Here is a 13,400-nt window from a genome sequence, read left to right as displayed (position 1 = left end):
TTATAATCTTGTATTTAAATCTATGATCCATTTTAAGTTCATTTTTGTATAGATGTGAGGTTCACCCTTTTTTTTTTTGGTATCTGTAGTTATCCAATTGCCCCCTCACCGTTTGCGGAGAAGACTGTCCTTTCTCTACTGAATTGCCTTGGCTCCTTTGTCAAAAGCCTGTTGGCCATGCTTGTGTGGATTTATGCTGGGTTTTCTGTTCTGCTTCACTGATGTATATGTATATCTCTCTGCCAGGACCACACTGTCTTGATTACTGTAACTACTCAGCAATTCTCGCTGTCAGGTAGAAGGTTGACTTTAGTCTGCGGTGGTATGTGTTTATCTTATTGTTACCACATTACATACATAACCCATTCAGCTTCCCTTCGACGTTGCCTTTTAAGAAGATATAAAGGCAACTTTGAACCTCACTTTTAGTAACTGGATGGGGTCTTATATATTTCTGTGCTCCAGCTTTTCTTGTGGGCTTAGCTGAATAGTTGTCTTTTCCTTTGAGCTTGATTTGTTAATCTTCGATCCTAAACCTTTTTCATTCTCAACAACAGCCCTACAAGGGCAATTTCAGCATCTCTATTTCACACTTGAGGAAATGGAGGCTCATTCAAGGCCACCTGTCCAGCGAATAGCAAGCAGGAAATCCCTCTCAAGGTCAGCTCACTGCCCAGCCCTCTCCTTCCTGTGGCTACAGAATGCCTCTCGGTTCTGGATTTTCTCATCTGTGAACGTTTGGACCTGAGTTCGGTGCTCTCTGAGCTCCTTGCAAGTTCTCAGATTCTCATCTCATGCTTTTAAGTTGCTGATGGAGATGAGACTGGGAGCAGGGCCCAATGGGTCTAAGCTTTGCTGGGAGACCTGCTGTGAGACCTGGCAGAAGTGGAGGGTGCAGACTGGCAGGTCGTCTTTGATCAATGCCCAGCTCTCTCAGTTTGGAGGACCTTGATTCCCTGGGTGTGTCCTCCTATTTGGGATGGATTACATTGGATCAGGGTGGGGAACGAAACCAAGGTAGGGAGTGTCAGGCTGCACCATGGGGTTGAAGGACGGGTAGATACTCCAGGGAGTAGCCCTCTCCCAGAGCCAGTCCTCCCAGCCTCTTTGCCCTGTTGAACGAGATGCTCAGGAGGCTCAGGGGAAATGCTGGAGGCGTCGGCAAGGCTGGGGGCAAGGAGAACCAGCCTGGGACACTAACCCTAAATGAATCGGGGACAGTGAGTCTGGTCACCGTTGGTGCTGGCTCCCCACAGGGCTGCCCCCTTGCCCCCCAGAAAGTAGGCACACTTACCCTTTGGTAGAAATTTAGTGTGCACCTAAGTCCTGTAGAAATCTGGGAGTTGTGGCAACAAGTTTCATTTTGTTTTATCAAACATCAGTAATACCTATTTATGTTCCGAAGAATGTTTCATCTAGCACCCCTGGGAGATGCTGGCCTAAAGCACAGAAAGCCTCAGTTGAAATGCAGATGTCATTAGGGAGGGCGGCAGTAAGCCAGGGTTTGTCCAGCTGTCCCACCGAGATGCCCTGAATTCTAGGAGAGTGTGAACAGGTTTCCACATGGGGTAGACAAGAGGAGGAGTGGATGAACCAAGAGTATTCCATTTCTGGAATATTTTATGTTTTATCTTAAAATCAAGTGAATTTTATGTTTCCTTCCGTAGTATAGCTATATTTTTTCTAATATGTTGTATTTCCACCAAAATCCTGCGATGATGCTCTAGGAAGCTATGCTATGTCTAGCTCGTGTCTCCCAAACTGTGTCTCCCAGGTAGAACATACCAAGTTTGGGAAACACGACACAGGGAGACCTCAAGTCAGAACTAGTTTATCCAGTTAGTTCACTCAGCCAGCTTGTTAAGTGAAGAGGGAACCGTACCTAGATAGTTTAAGTGGCACAGCTATGGGGTGTGGATGTCAGTTGTTTCCTAGGCTGATCCCTGTGGGACACCCAGGAGATGAGCCAGCTAGAGAATGTACTGAGGTCTCTGTGGGCTTGGAGGAAAAGGATAGTGGTAGAAGAGAAGGGCAGGGAGAGGACAGTAGGCTTCCTGAGTCACCCTTGCCCTGCATAATGGGCTGCCAATAAGTTTGTAGGATGGGATTTTTGGGGGAAGATTTTATTTATTTATTTGAGAGAGCGCACATGCAAGAGAGAAAGAGAGAACACGAGCAAGGGGAAGAGGCAGAGGGAGAGGGAGGAGCAGGTTGCCCAATGAGCAGGGAGCCCGATGTGGGATTCGATCCCAGGACCTGAGCCAAAGGCCACTGCTTAACCCACTGAGCCACCCAGGTGCCCCTTTGAAATCTTCCTGCTTTGTCTTTGATTCTCAGTGCATTTGAGGGAAGTGGCAGGAGCTGAGCATTGGCGCGGGCGCTTGGGACTCACTCCCTCAGGAGCCTCTCCTGAGCGTCCCCCATGTGAGGCTCCGTACCAGCTATTACTGTTTGCGCTTGGCTGCCTAAGCGGCTCCCAAGCTTCCAAGAAGCAAGAGTCGTAAATTCCCTTCCTCTCATCATGACCACCAGCCTCGTTTTGCCCAGGACTGAGGCAGTTTCTGGGACACAGGACTTTCAGTTTTAAAACTGGAAGAGTTCTGGACAGGTTGGGACAAGTTGGTCCCCCTACTGCCTCCCTTGCTATGACATTATACAAGAATGGACTTCCACCTTGACTGTGGGCAGAGGGGCTACTGATGGAGGGTCAGGGATGGTGCTCGGTGATGGAAATAAACCTCCAGGATCTATGGCAGGAAGAGATTGTTGTCTTCCAGAGAGAAGACAAGACAGAACGAGGACACTGTTGGTGGAGCTCATGGAGCAGCAGCCCCGTTATTCCTTCTTATTTGTATGCAGATATCCCCCTGCCCAGTCCTATCTTCCTTGCTTGTCAAGATATATAGCATTTTTAACATCTCATACAGGTGATGATAAAACTGACCTGTGGAAAGGTAGTGATTCTTGGCTTATTGAATTTCAAAATTGAACATGATAAGAAAGACCATCTGCTTAAAGGCACAGGAATCCTCCTGCAATGTCCTTACCTCTGTTGGCATAGCCCTAGTAATGGGGAACTCATCCCCTAACAAGGCAAATCCAGGAACCAGTAACACCACAGGCTTTAAGTTTTTCCTATGATGAGCTGAAATCGTTCCCTTCCATGCACGTCCCCAGAGGAAAGTGAGCAGAACCTTCTCTGCCTGGTTGCTCTCCTACATATTTCCAGTAAAAAGCAGTCTCCCTTCTCCCCTAAGTTTCTCTAACTGAGGAGTTGCTTGGCAGGGTTGAAATGGAAAGCTAGGTGATCTGGGCTACCTTCCTCTGAAAGCTGAACCAGCTCTGAATTTGGGCATTACCAAAGGCTATGTGTGGTCCCCAAATCTTTTTTGTCCCTAACCACAAGGGTTTTTTGCAGGTCCTCGTCACTGCAAGGAATTTGGTTTACCATTCATGAAGGAGCCTCCAGCTTTGTGGAGGTGGTGGGCCCTGAGTTTTCTGGAACCAGCAGAGACCTTCCCATGCTGGGGACCTCTGCCCCCACATATTTAACTCTGCAAATTTGTTATGCCTTCATGAGTTGTGAGGCCTGCCCCAACCCATTCGTCACACTCTTCCTCCTTCCCTCCATCTTCCTCTGTTCTTACCTCTCGCTCTCACTCCCCCCTGACTCCACAGACCTTCATGGAGTATCCGTGCCAAGCCTGGAAGAGCCCTGGATAAATCCTTGTCTATCCTCTGGCCTCCAACTAGATGACATCTCTCAGGAGGAAGTAGAAGAGAGGCTCACAGGGGACTCTGTCCTGACTTTATCACCAGAGTGCCCAGCAGGGACCCTCACAGAGGGTCTGGCCTAATGCCAGCAGGAACATACCTGTGGGATGTACTCTAGGAATACACCCCACACAACCCTCCCATCCCAAAATGGCAGGGCCAAATTATTATGGAACCAGCCTTGCCTTTTGGGTCATCTCCACCCCGGACCTTGTTACTGACTTGGAAAGTGAGCCTACAGGGCCTTGTGGTTGTCCATTCCATTTCACCCCTGATGTCAGGAGGTGCCATCCTAGGCTCACTGCAGCCTGGGGCTCCTTCTTCTTCACACTCAGTATCCCAGGAAAGCACAGTCCTACTGAATCAACATGTAAATTTAACATGTAGGCATGTAAAACTCTCAAGGAGTGAGGACAAGCCTGTTTTGGCTGCCTGAAAATTACAAATATTCAGAATTCACTCCTTCGGCAACACATTTTTATTAGTAACAATTATGATATGATCTTCTGAGCTATCATCACAAAGATGGATACATTTTATTAGGGTACATATGTATGGGAAAATATATGGGGGCATATGGGTATTTAACTGTGAATGCAAATGCATCTGGGGGAACCTATTATGTGCCAATTAGTGAAATAATAAGCAGACCTTTCAGAAATGCTGACTAAATCCTACCTCCCATGCTCCAAGATGCATATTAGCACATTTTGTAGTGGATGAAGCTGTTAGGCAACTTGTGGGAATTGCCATATTCCACAGTGACAAAGCTGGTATTTGGGGACTCTGTCTTATGACTCTTTCCCTTACGGCTGCTTCCTGCATCCCACCACAAATCCCAACCAGCTGGGGCGCCTGGCTGTTTCGGTCAGTTAAGCGCCTGCCTTCAGCTCAGGTCATGATCCCAGGGTCCTGGGATGGAGCCCCATGTGGGGCTCCCTGCTCAGCAAGGAGCCTGTTTCTCCCTCTGCCCCTCCCTCGCCACACTCCCCTGCTCATGGGTGTTCTTGCTCCCTCTCAGATAAATAAATAAATAAATAAAATCCCAGCCAGCTGAGCCAGAGCTTTACTACCTCAGTCCTTCATACCAACAGACACAATCAGGGCTACTTATTTATATGTATTATTTTATTTTCCCAAGCCAACTTTGACAATAGTGGTCCTGAAAGTCTTTGTTCCTCAGCTTTCCTCTCTTTCCCCTCCCCTGTGCTCATCACCTAAACAGATACTGCAGCTGCACAGCACACAGGTGTTTGGACCAGGGACCCACCCAGAAGGTGGCTGAGAAGCCCTTCCTAAAGAATAAATGGAAACCCAGTCAGCGGAACAACATTTTGTTGTTCCCAGTGGAACAACGTGTGACGTGAGTCACACGTGCTCAGAGGCTTATAATGAGGGAATGACTTGTATATCTAGCAACTGGAGAGTCATATACACCAAGGGACATCCATCTATGGAATATTTACAATTTTTAAGAAGTTTTCTTGAGAATAGTTTAAACTTGGGGCCAAGGGTTCATTCTATGATCTAAAGCAGAGGATGCAGGATAGGCAAACATAGGCCGAGATGATCCAAATTTTTAAGTTACAGGAAGAGTTGAAGAGGGTATATCTAAACAGTTGGTTCTCTGTGTGAGAAGCCTACAAGTGGTTTTGTTTTCCTTTTTTGTGACTGTCTGTGTTTTCCATTTTTCTATGGTAAACGTCCTGTACTTATAATTAGAAAAAAGCCCTAAAGCCTGTGGTGACACCCACACCCCCCTTTGGTGGATACAGCGAGACATTTGTTGTGGGATATGAAATGCCATATAAGATGAGAGGTGTCTGGTCTCCCGGTACCTAAGGATGGAGCAAAGGTGAAGCCAGGATGGCCGGCAGGGGTGTGGGCTCCTCTATAAGGACCGTTCCTGCAGTTCCCACCACTGTTCCCACTGCATTATTACCTTTGTTTTTGTGTTTGAGTCTTACGGCTCCTCAGAGTTGTAGGTAAAGTCAGAAAACAATACTTTAGTTCTTTTTTTTTTTTAAGACTTTTTTTTTTTTTTTTAATTTGAGAGAGAGAGCACGAGTGAGGTGAAGGGCAAAGGGAGAGGGAAAAGCAGACTCCCAGCTGAACAAGGGAGCCTGGGCTAGATCCCAGGATCCTGGGATCATGACCTGAGCAGAAGGCAGCTTAACTGACTGAGCCAGCCAGGTGCCACAACAGTACTTTAATTCTGAAAGAAAGGCAAAACTATGGAACATTTTCTTCTCGGGAAAGATTTGAGAGGCATTTCTCTACTTCTGTCTGTGCTCTCCTGGTGCCCACTCCAAGGGGCTGGCTCAGAGTTTGGGAATCCAGCCCTAAAGCTGGCCAAGCATCTTAAGGAAGTGAGTGTATCTGATGGGCTCCATGCCATGAAGGAAGAGTGGGCCTGAGGGAGAGGTGGAGAGGATAGAGACTGGGACAAGAACTGCCAAGTGCGGCCTGGGATCTTGTCCTGAGCCTGGACTTTTTACACCTGGGGTGATGCGGGGACATCCTGGGTGGGTTTTCTCCCCCTCAGTTGGTAAGCCATGATTAACGCCCCCTGTTGTATGGTAGCACTTTACAAGTGTTGTATTGAGCAAGGCTTTCAAAACTCTGAGGCCAGGAATGGTGTGGGGAAGGCTGCCTGAGATGTGTTCATTTTGTTCATTCATTCATGCAACATGTTATCATTGATCAACTACCATCAACCATCGAGGACACAACAATGAACAAACTATGCCCTCTCAAGAGATATATAAACAGTGGGCAAATGCACAAATAAACCTAGTTACAAAGTGTGTCAAATAAGAGAGAAAAGAACTGGGTTCTATGAAGGAGAAGAGGCTAGTGACAGAACTGGATTCTGCTTAATCCATTTGGGGCCTGAATTCTAAAGTCACCTTCATGCTTCTGATGTATAAGCTCTGCTTGGGGAGCACAGCTGTATATCAGATAAGGTACCTATCTTTCAAGGCTCTGGTTAGTTAGGGTAAGATGGATCTTAAAGAACTATAGTGAATTATAACGATGCCTCCCATCAACATGACAGGTTCACATTACATGGGACTTTATACTATAAATGCTTCATAAAATAGAACACCACCAAATATTTAAAAATGGAGCCAAGTTTGCAAGAAAGTGAAATTTTCAAGGTTCAAGAAATGAAGAATGAGTTGAACATCAAAACAGTAAGTGTATCAACTGACCCTGCAGCAGGGATGGAGGGGAGAAGTATGTGTGGTATGACTAGACCAGTAAAGAAACCATAAAAAAACTCCTTTTTTAAAAAAGATTTTATTTATTTATTTGGCAGAGAGAGATACTACAAGCAGGCGGAGAGACAGGGAGAGAGAGAGAGGAGGAAGCAGGCTCCCCACTGAGCAGAGAGCCCTGGGACCATGACCCGAGCCAAAGGCAGAGGCTTTAACCTACTGAGCCACCCAGACACCCCCCTAAAGAAACTCCTAATGGAGAGTAGGTGTTAGTTATCACACAGACGGCAAAGATGACATGGGGAGTTGGCCCTCAGACAGATGCATAAAGCTGGGCCCCTAGTGAGAAGGGAACTAATAAAACTCTGCCCACCTCCCTAGAGACTGCAAAGAGGCTTATCTCTAACAGGACCTCTGGGTGAAATAATTTCTCTAAGAAATCATAACCCCAAGTCTATGCCACATAGAATTGAAAACAGAATTTATACTATCCACATGGTATGGGAATCTCTAAGCAAATAAAGTAGCATAAAAATTGTTTTGAGGCTGATGATAACTCTTTTTGCCATCTGGCAGGCACAAGAGTGAAACCACTCTGGAACTATGTTTCTATAATCCAGACCAACCAGAATCCCTAAGAGAAAACAATGCCCTTCGAAGAAAAGCTTACAACAAAAATTTACACAAGGAAATGATCCACCATAAGCAACAGGCAGCAGACATATCAATGAGGAAAATTAGCACCTCAAGATTTTGAGATAATGGAACATTCTGAAAGAGACCATAAAACCATATTAAAATGTTGAAAGGGGTGTAAGAAGAAATAGAAAATACCAGGAAAGAATAAACACTATGAAAAAGGAATGGGCAGTTTTGAGAAACACATGGGAATTCTAGAAATGAGAAACGCAGATATAAAAAGTAAAAATTCAGTGAATGGTTAAATACAGATTAGATAATTTCCCAATTTCAAACCCTCAACTTAATCACATCTGCACTTGGTGATATTTTCTAAGTGGAAGAGAGGATTGAAGAAGTCATCCTGAATAAGCCACAGAGGAATAAAGAAGTGGAAACTGCAAAAGACAGGTTAAGAGATAAGAAAACATTAAGGATGAAGTCCAATAAATGTCTGAAACAAGTACCAAAGAAGAGAGTAGAAAGAGTAGGTGACAGACCATAATGAAGAAATGACAGAGAATTTTCAGAATTGAGAAAATATATCGTATTGCAATATAAAAAAGCACAGTAATTTCTGGCAGGAATTTACAATAAGAGCACACCTCTACATAGTATACTGAAATTGCAGTTTACTTATAAGAACCAGTAATTAGACCGACACCAGTCTTCTCAAAGGAAATAGTAGACACTAGAAAATAATGGAATAATTTTCAGAATGCTAAGAGAAAATTAACATCAAATTCAAATTTTATAATGAAAAAATAATTCAAGAAGACAAATTAGAGATTTTTCAAACAAAAACAGAATTTACTCATCATGAGTCCTCACTAAAATAAGGAAGGGCAAAATTCATAAAGCAAAAAATAAAAAGAAGAGCAAAAGAAGAGCAAAAAGTGGTAGTAATTACTTGTAGGTAACAAAATGCTAAAGATTTATGGAGGGCAGAAAAGATGGAAGAAGGATAATACATACCATTCATATGAAAAATTAGAAGGGAAAATTGAAGTTAAATCTTAAGTCCTTGGCTTGTTTGGGAGGAGAGTGGAAAATTTCTTTAACTTTAGTCTTTGTTAAGTCAGTTATGTATGTTAAAATGTATGGGTAATCATGAACAGAAAAGACACTGAATGTATACCTTCCAAAGCAGAAAAGAGTAAAAAGTTGAAACATAATCAAACCAATAGAAGGCTGGAAAAGAGAATGAAAGGCCAAAAATAAAAATAAATAAAAATAAACCAAAAAAATCATGGAAATAGGAGCACAATTAAACGAAGTAGATATAAATCTAGATATGTCAGAAATTACAACACATGAAAACAGACCACTCTTACCATTTCAGAGGTAGAGAATCTCAGGCCAGATTGATAACAGAAACAGAAACAGAGAAAGAGACAGAGACAGAGAGGGAGAGAGAGGTGGGAGGGAGGGAGAGAGAGAGAATCTAGTCTCTATCCCTCTCATCTTTGTTTCTGACTCTGACTCTCCTGCTTCCCTCTTATAAGATCCGGTGATTACCTTGGGTCCACCCAGATAATCCAGAATATTCTCCTATTCTGAAAAACGTAATCACTTCTGCTAAGTCCTTTTTGCCATGTAAAGCAACGTATTTGCTGGGGACTGAGACACTGGGGAGGTCATTGTTTTCTCTGTCTCAGGGTCTGATCAAACCAGAGTCGATAGAAGATGCACATGCATGTATGTATATGTATATGTATTCCAAGGAATTGATTTATACAATTGTGGGGGCTGGATAATCGAGTCAAAAATTCATAGGGCAGACAGTCATGAAAAGATGAGCACAGGCATTGAGCCAAAGCTCCTATTCAGGGGAATCTGTCTTTTTCATTCCCTCCTTCCCTCCCAGCGTCCCTCTCTCCCTCACTCCTTCCCCCCCTGCCTCCCTTCCTCTCTCCCTCTCTCCTTCCTTCCTTTATTCCCTCCCTCTTACTCCCTCCCTCCCTTTCTCTCCCTCCCACACCTGCTTGTAAGGCCTTCTGATTACTTGAGTCAGGTCTGCCCAGATTATTTAGGATAATTTCCTTTACTTAACGTCAACTCGTTACATATTGTAGTGACATCTGCAGATGTCCTCACAGCAACACCCACGTTTCCTTGACTGAATACTGGGGACTGTAGCCTAGCCAAACTGACACATCAAAAACATTGTCACAGGGTCAAAGGGCAGTGACATTCAGAACCTGCACCTGACAGGATGTGGCAGCAGCAGGCAGAGGGCCCCAGGAGAGGTGAGCACCACTGGACAATAGACAAACCCCCAGAAAAGGGCTGCAGGAGCCAGAGGGGCTTTGCTGAAGTCACTGAGGGGAGGAAGGCACGTTTTGGGGTGAGCTGCTGCAAGGAAGCCTAGAATGGGACATTCCATCCACTTCTTCCCATGACTGACATCTCCTTCCGTCCTCTGCACAGATCAGATGCCCAGCATATCGCCCATGCCTAGATGCCCCTTCCTTATGTTGCTTATCAGCATTTGTCCCATGATGTGCTATGGTGATGTGATGTGCACAGGCCCCTGGGATGCAGACATGAGTGGATAGCGGTGCTGGAAAGGTGGGTGAGCTCATGTCTACTGCTCCTAGGGCTGCAGCTTGTAGGCGTCAAGTATTTGCTTAGCTAATCTTTTCCCATCTAAGGATGCTTATTGGTGATTTCATTCATGAGTCTTAAACCTGCAGGTAGAAATCCCAGCCAAAACAAACCAGGTGTGGATGATGAAACCACATTGCCTTGCACTTGCCTTCAACACCTCTAGGTAAGACAGCGTGGGATAGTCAAAGGAATTGGGAGGTGGACGGAAGTACACAGCCAGGACCAGTGTGCCGGCCTCCACCAGCAGTGCAGCCGGACCCACGTGAAGGGACCGCGTGTCCACATGGCCAGGTGGCCAAGGGAAGTGCCGAGAAATCATGAGATTGCCTCAGTTTCACCCCCCCCCCTTTTTTTGGTAAAAAAGATTGTCTCATCTCCAGGAAAGAAATGTCTGGAAAGAAAGATTTGGGTTAAAGCTCAGGTGGACCTGCTCGAGTCTGAGGCAGTGGTTCCTTAAGTGTGGTCCCTGCACCAGCAACATCAGCATCCCATGGGACCTTGTTCTAAATGCAGATTCCTGGGCCCTATCCCAGAGCTTCTGAATCTAAAACTGGAGGTGGGGCCCAGCAGGCTGTTTCGACAAGGCTTCTGTGTAATTCTGATGCACCCTGAAATTCTAGAACCTCTACTCGGAGACAAGGCACATATTAGGACACTGATTCCCATGCAGAGGTCACTGGGTTGTCTGTGATATCCTTGTCCCCAAGATTTCCGCTAAAGCAAATGATGGGAAGCAGTCAATTAAACTGAAATGGTTTCCAGGGAGTGTCTCTAATGTGGAGCCATGGTGGATGGGAGGAACTTGGGGAGCTTCCTGCTGTGTGTAACCAGGGTCAAAGTCAAGGGCTATGCACGTCAGACCCTGAGACCTGCCCCTGGGCCAGGTGAGAGGAGGTTGGGAGGGTGTAGAGCACAGAGGCTTCTCAGCCTGCAGAAGCGTGGCCAGCCACATGCTGGAATTCAGAGACTCTCCAGAGGTGCTCTGGGTCCACAGACTTACCGTGTGCTAGACTGCGTTCCGTTTCAATCTTTTTTACCCCAGGTAGTTTGGAGATGGCAAATGTTCTTAGGTCAGGGGTGTTCGAACTAATGATATTCATAGGTTAAAACGAAATACTATAGGTAAACAGAGGATTTGAGAAATTGGCTTGCTTTCCCCCCTGCTCCCACTCCTTCCCACATTTCCTGTGTTTAGATGGGATATGTTGCAGTGCACAGGAGACCTTGACATGAGTGAGCCCTCCAAGCAGCGGGGGAGATCACTGCAGCCTTGTCTCCTTGTCAGTTCCTGGGGTCCGGGGCAGGGGATGTGGGAGGGAGTGCCAGAGGGTGTGGGTAGAGGGAAGGATGTTCTGGTTGCTTTTATCTAAACACAGCTTTCCGATGGGAAAGAGGCTAGCATGCCTTCTTGACTTCCTGCCTTGACCTCTCATGTAACAGTTTCCTTTCCTCTCAAACACCAGCCTAAGAGCTGAGGAAGGTTTCCAAGGGAGGCTTTGGGCATTTTCTGCAGTGCGGACTAAAGCCCTCTCTACTCTCTGCCCAAAGACTGGTTCCCACCCAGTTCCTTCTGCCTCTCCTTCTGCAGGCCCACCAGTGTTTCTTCCTCTTCGCCCTCCTCACTGAGATGAGGAGTGGAACTGGGAGGAAGGCAGACAGAGGGGAGGCACCTTAGGACACACATAGGAAAGTCAAAGAGGCAAGGTCACAGGAGTAGCCCTCTGTCTGCAAAAGTCCAGAAATACGTTGAAGGAATGGAGAGAGTAGACCTAGACTAGATGGCCCAGGCCTTGTGCTGTTGGGGATGGCTGCAGAGAACCACCTGCATCCTGGTGCAGACTTTGGTGACCGAGCTGCCCGCCCCTGGAGACTAGACAAAAGACTCAACTTGCACCGAATCACATATGTTGTTAGCAACCATCCTGCCCCAGATCCTTCATCTTTCAAGTTAGACTTCCGTGTCCCAGACAGCCATGCAGCCTCCTGGCTCTCCTGCAAATCTAGCAAGTGAAGTTCTGTTTGGAGGTATTCCTCGGGGCTCCATTTCAGGCAAACTCTCCATCTCAAAGATGGTAACTTACAGCTCTGTGGATTCTAACAAGGCAGGGAGCTCTTCTGGCCTCAAGGAAAAGAAGCAAAAGATGAAAGAGATGATGGGACAAGACATCTTCCCATGCTGTAGTCTTACTCACAGAGTATAGTGTCAACATTGCATAAAGCCCAAAGGGGGATTTATTTCAAAACCCTACATGTAGCTACTAAGTTTCCATTTTATTTTGGAGGTTAGTCTTTGAATTCCATAGGGTCCAAAGGATCTTTTCCTGTCTCCTTGGGTGTGAGGTTGAATAGTTGTCACCACTCACCCTGATTCCATTGTCTTTTGAGTTCCTTCCTTCCCTTTCCTTGGCTGCTCACCATCCCCCACCTCCACTTCGTCATCCAGTCACAGCCTCCCCTGGAGTTCATCTCTCATGCTGACATCCACCGGTCCATGTCCACCCCCAGACGGGAGGCTTCTTCTAACTCTTCCAAGACCTTGCATGGGCCCACCTGCCTCTCATCTTCCTTCTCTCTCCTCTCTCCTCCTTTTGTTACTGGTTAACCTTTCTAGAACTGGTTGACAAGCGTTATCACTACCCACAAGTATTCAATGATAGCCCAAGAGAGAGAAAATTATGTGGCTCTCTTTGGGCACTGATCCTCTTTCCTGACGTGGTCTTCTCCTCTCACCTAACCAGAGATTTCTCAGGCTAACCAGATTATTTCCTGACCCCTAATCCTGTCATACTTGCATTTTTCCACTCCTCATCTTGTCTTCTGGGCAAGGATGACTGCTTTGTTCCTCTCTACATTCTGACATTCTCCTCATCCTCAAAACCCACCTCTGACCTCATTTTCTCCAGGGACATCTCCCTCGAGGTCTCACATTCAGAGTGCCTCTGGCACCATTAAGTGTATGGTCACTCCAGCACCTTTCATATCCCCTTACAAGCAGATGCTACTATTGTGTACATATCCCTCATCTTCTTCTTTTTTTTTTTATTTAAAAATTTTTATTTATTTATTTGACAGAGAGAGAGATCACAAGTAGGCAGAGAGGCAGGCAGAGAGAGAGGA

The 13,400-nt window shown here is 45.8% G+C and overlaps 1 protein-coding gene across 2 annotated transcripts in view; it reads left to right on the top strand.

Moving 5' to 3' along the window:
* SLCO2A1 (solute carrier organic anion transporter family member 2A1) overlaps window positions 1-13,400 on the top strand; it is a 74,876-nt gene that overhangs the window by 3,813 nt on the left and 57,663 nt on the right. The window lies entirely within an intron of this gene.

This window comes from Mustela lutreola, chromosome 2, assembly GCF_030435805.1.
Source record: "Mustela lutreola isolate mMusLut2 chromosome 2, mMusLut2.pri, whole genome shotgun sequence".
NCBI lineage: Eukaryota > Metazoa > Chordata > Mammalia > Carnivora > Mustelidae > Mustela > Mustela lutreola.
Note: the sequence above shows the minus strand (reverse complement) of the source record. Positions and strands in the feature narration are given on the sequence as shown.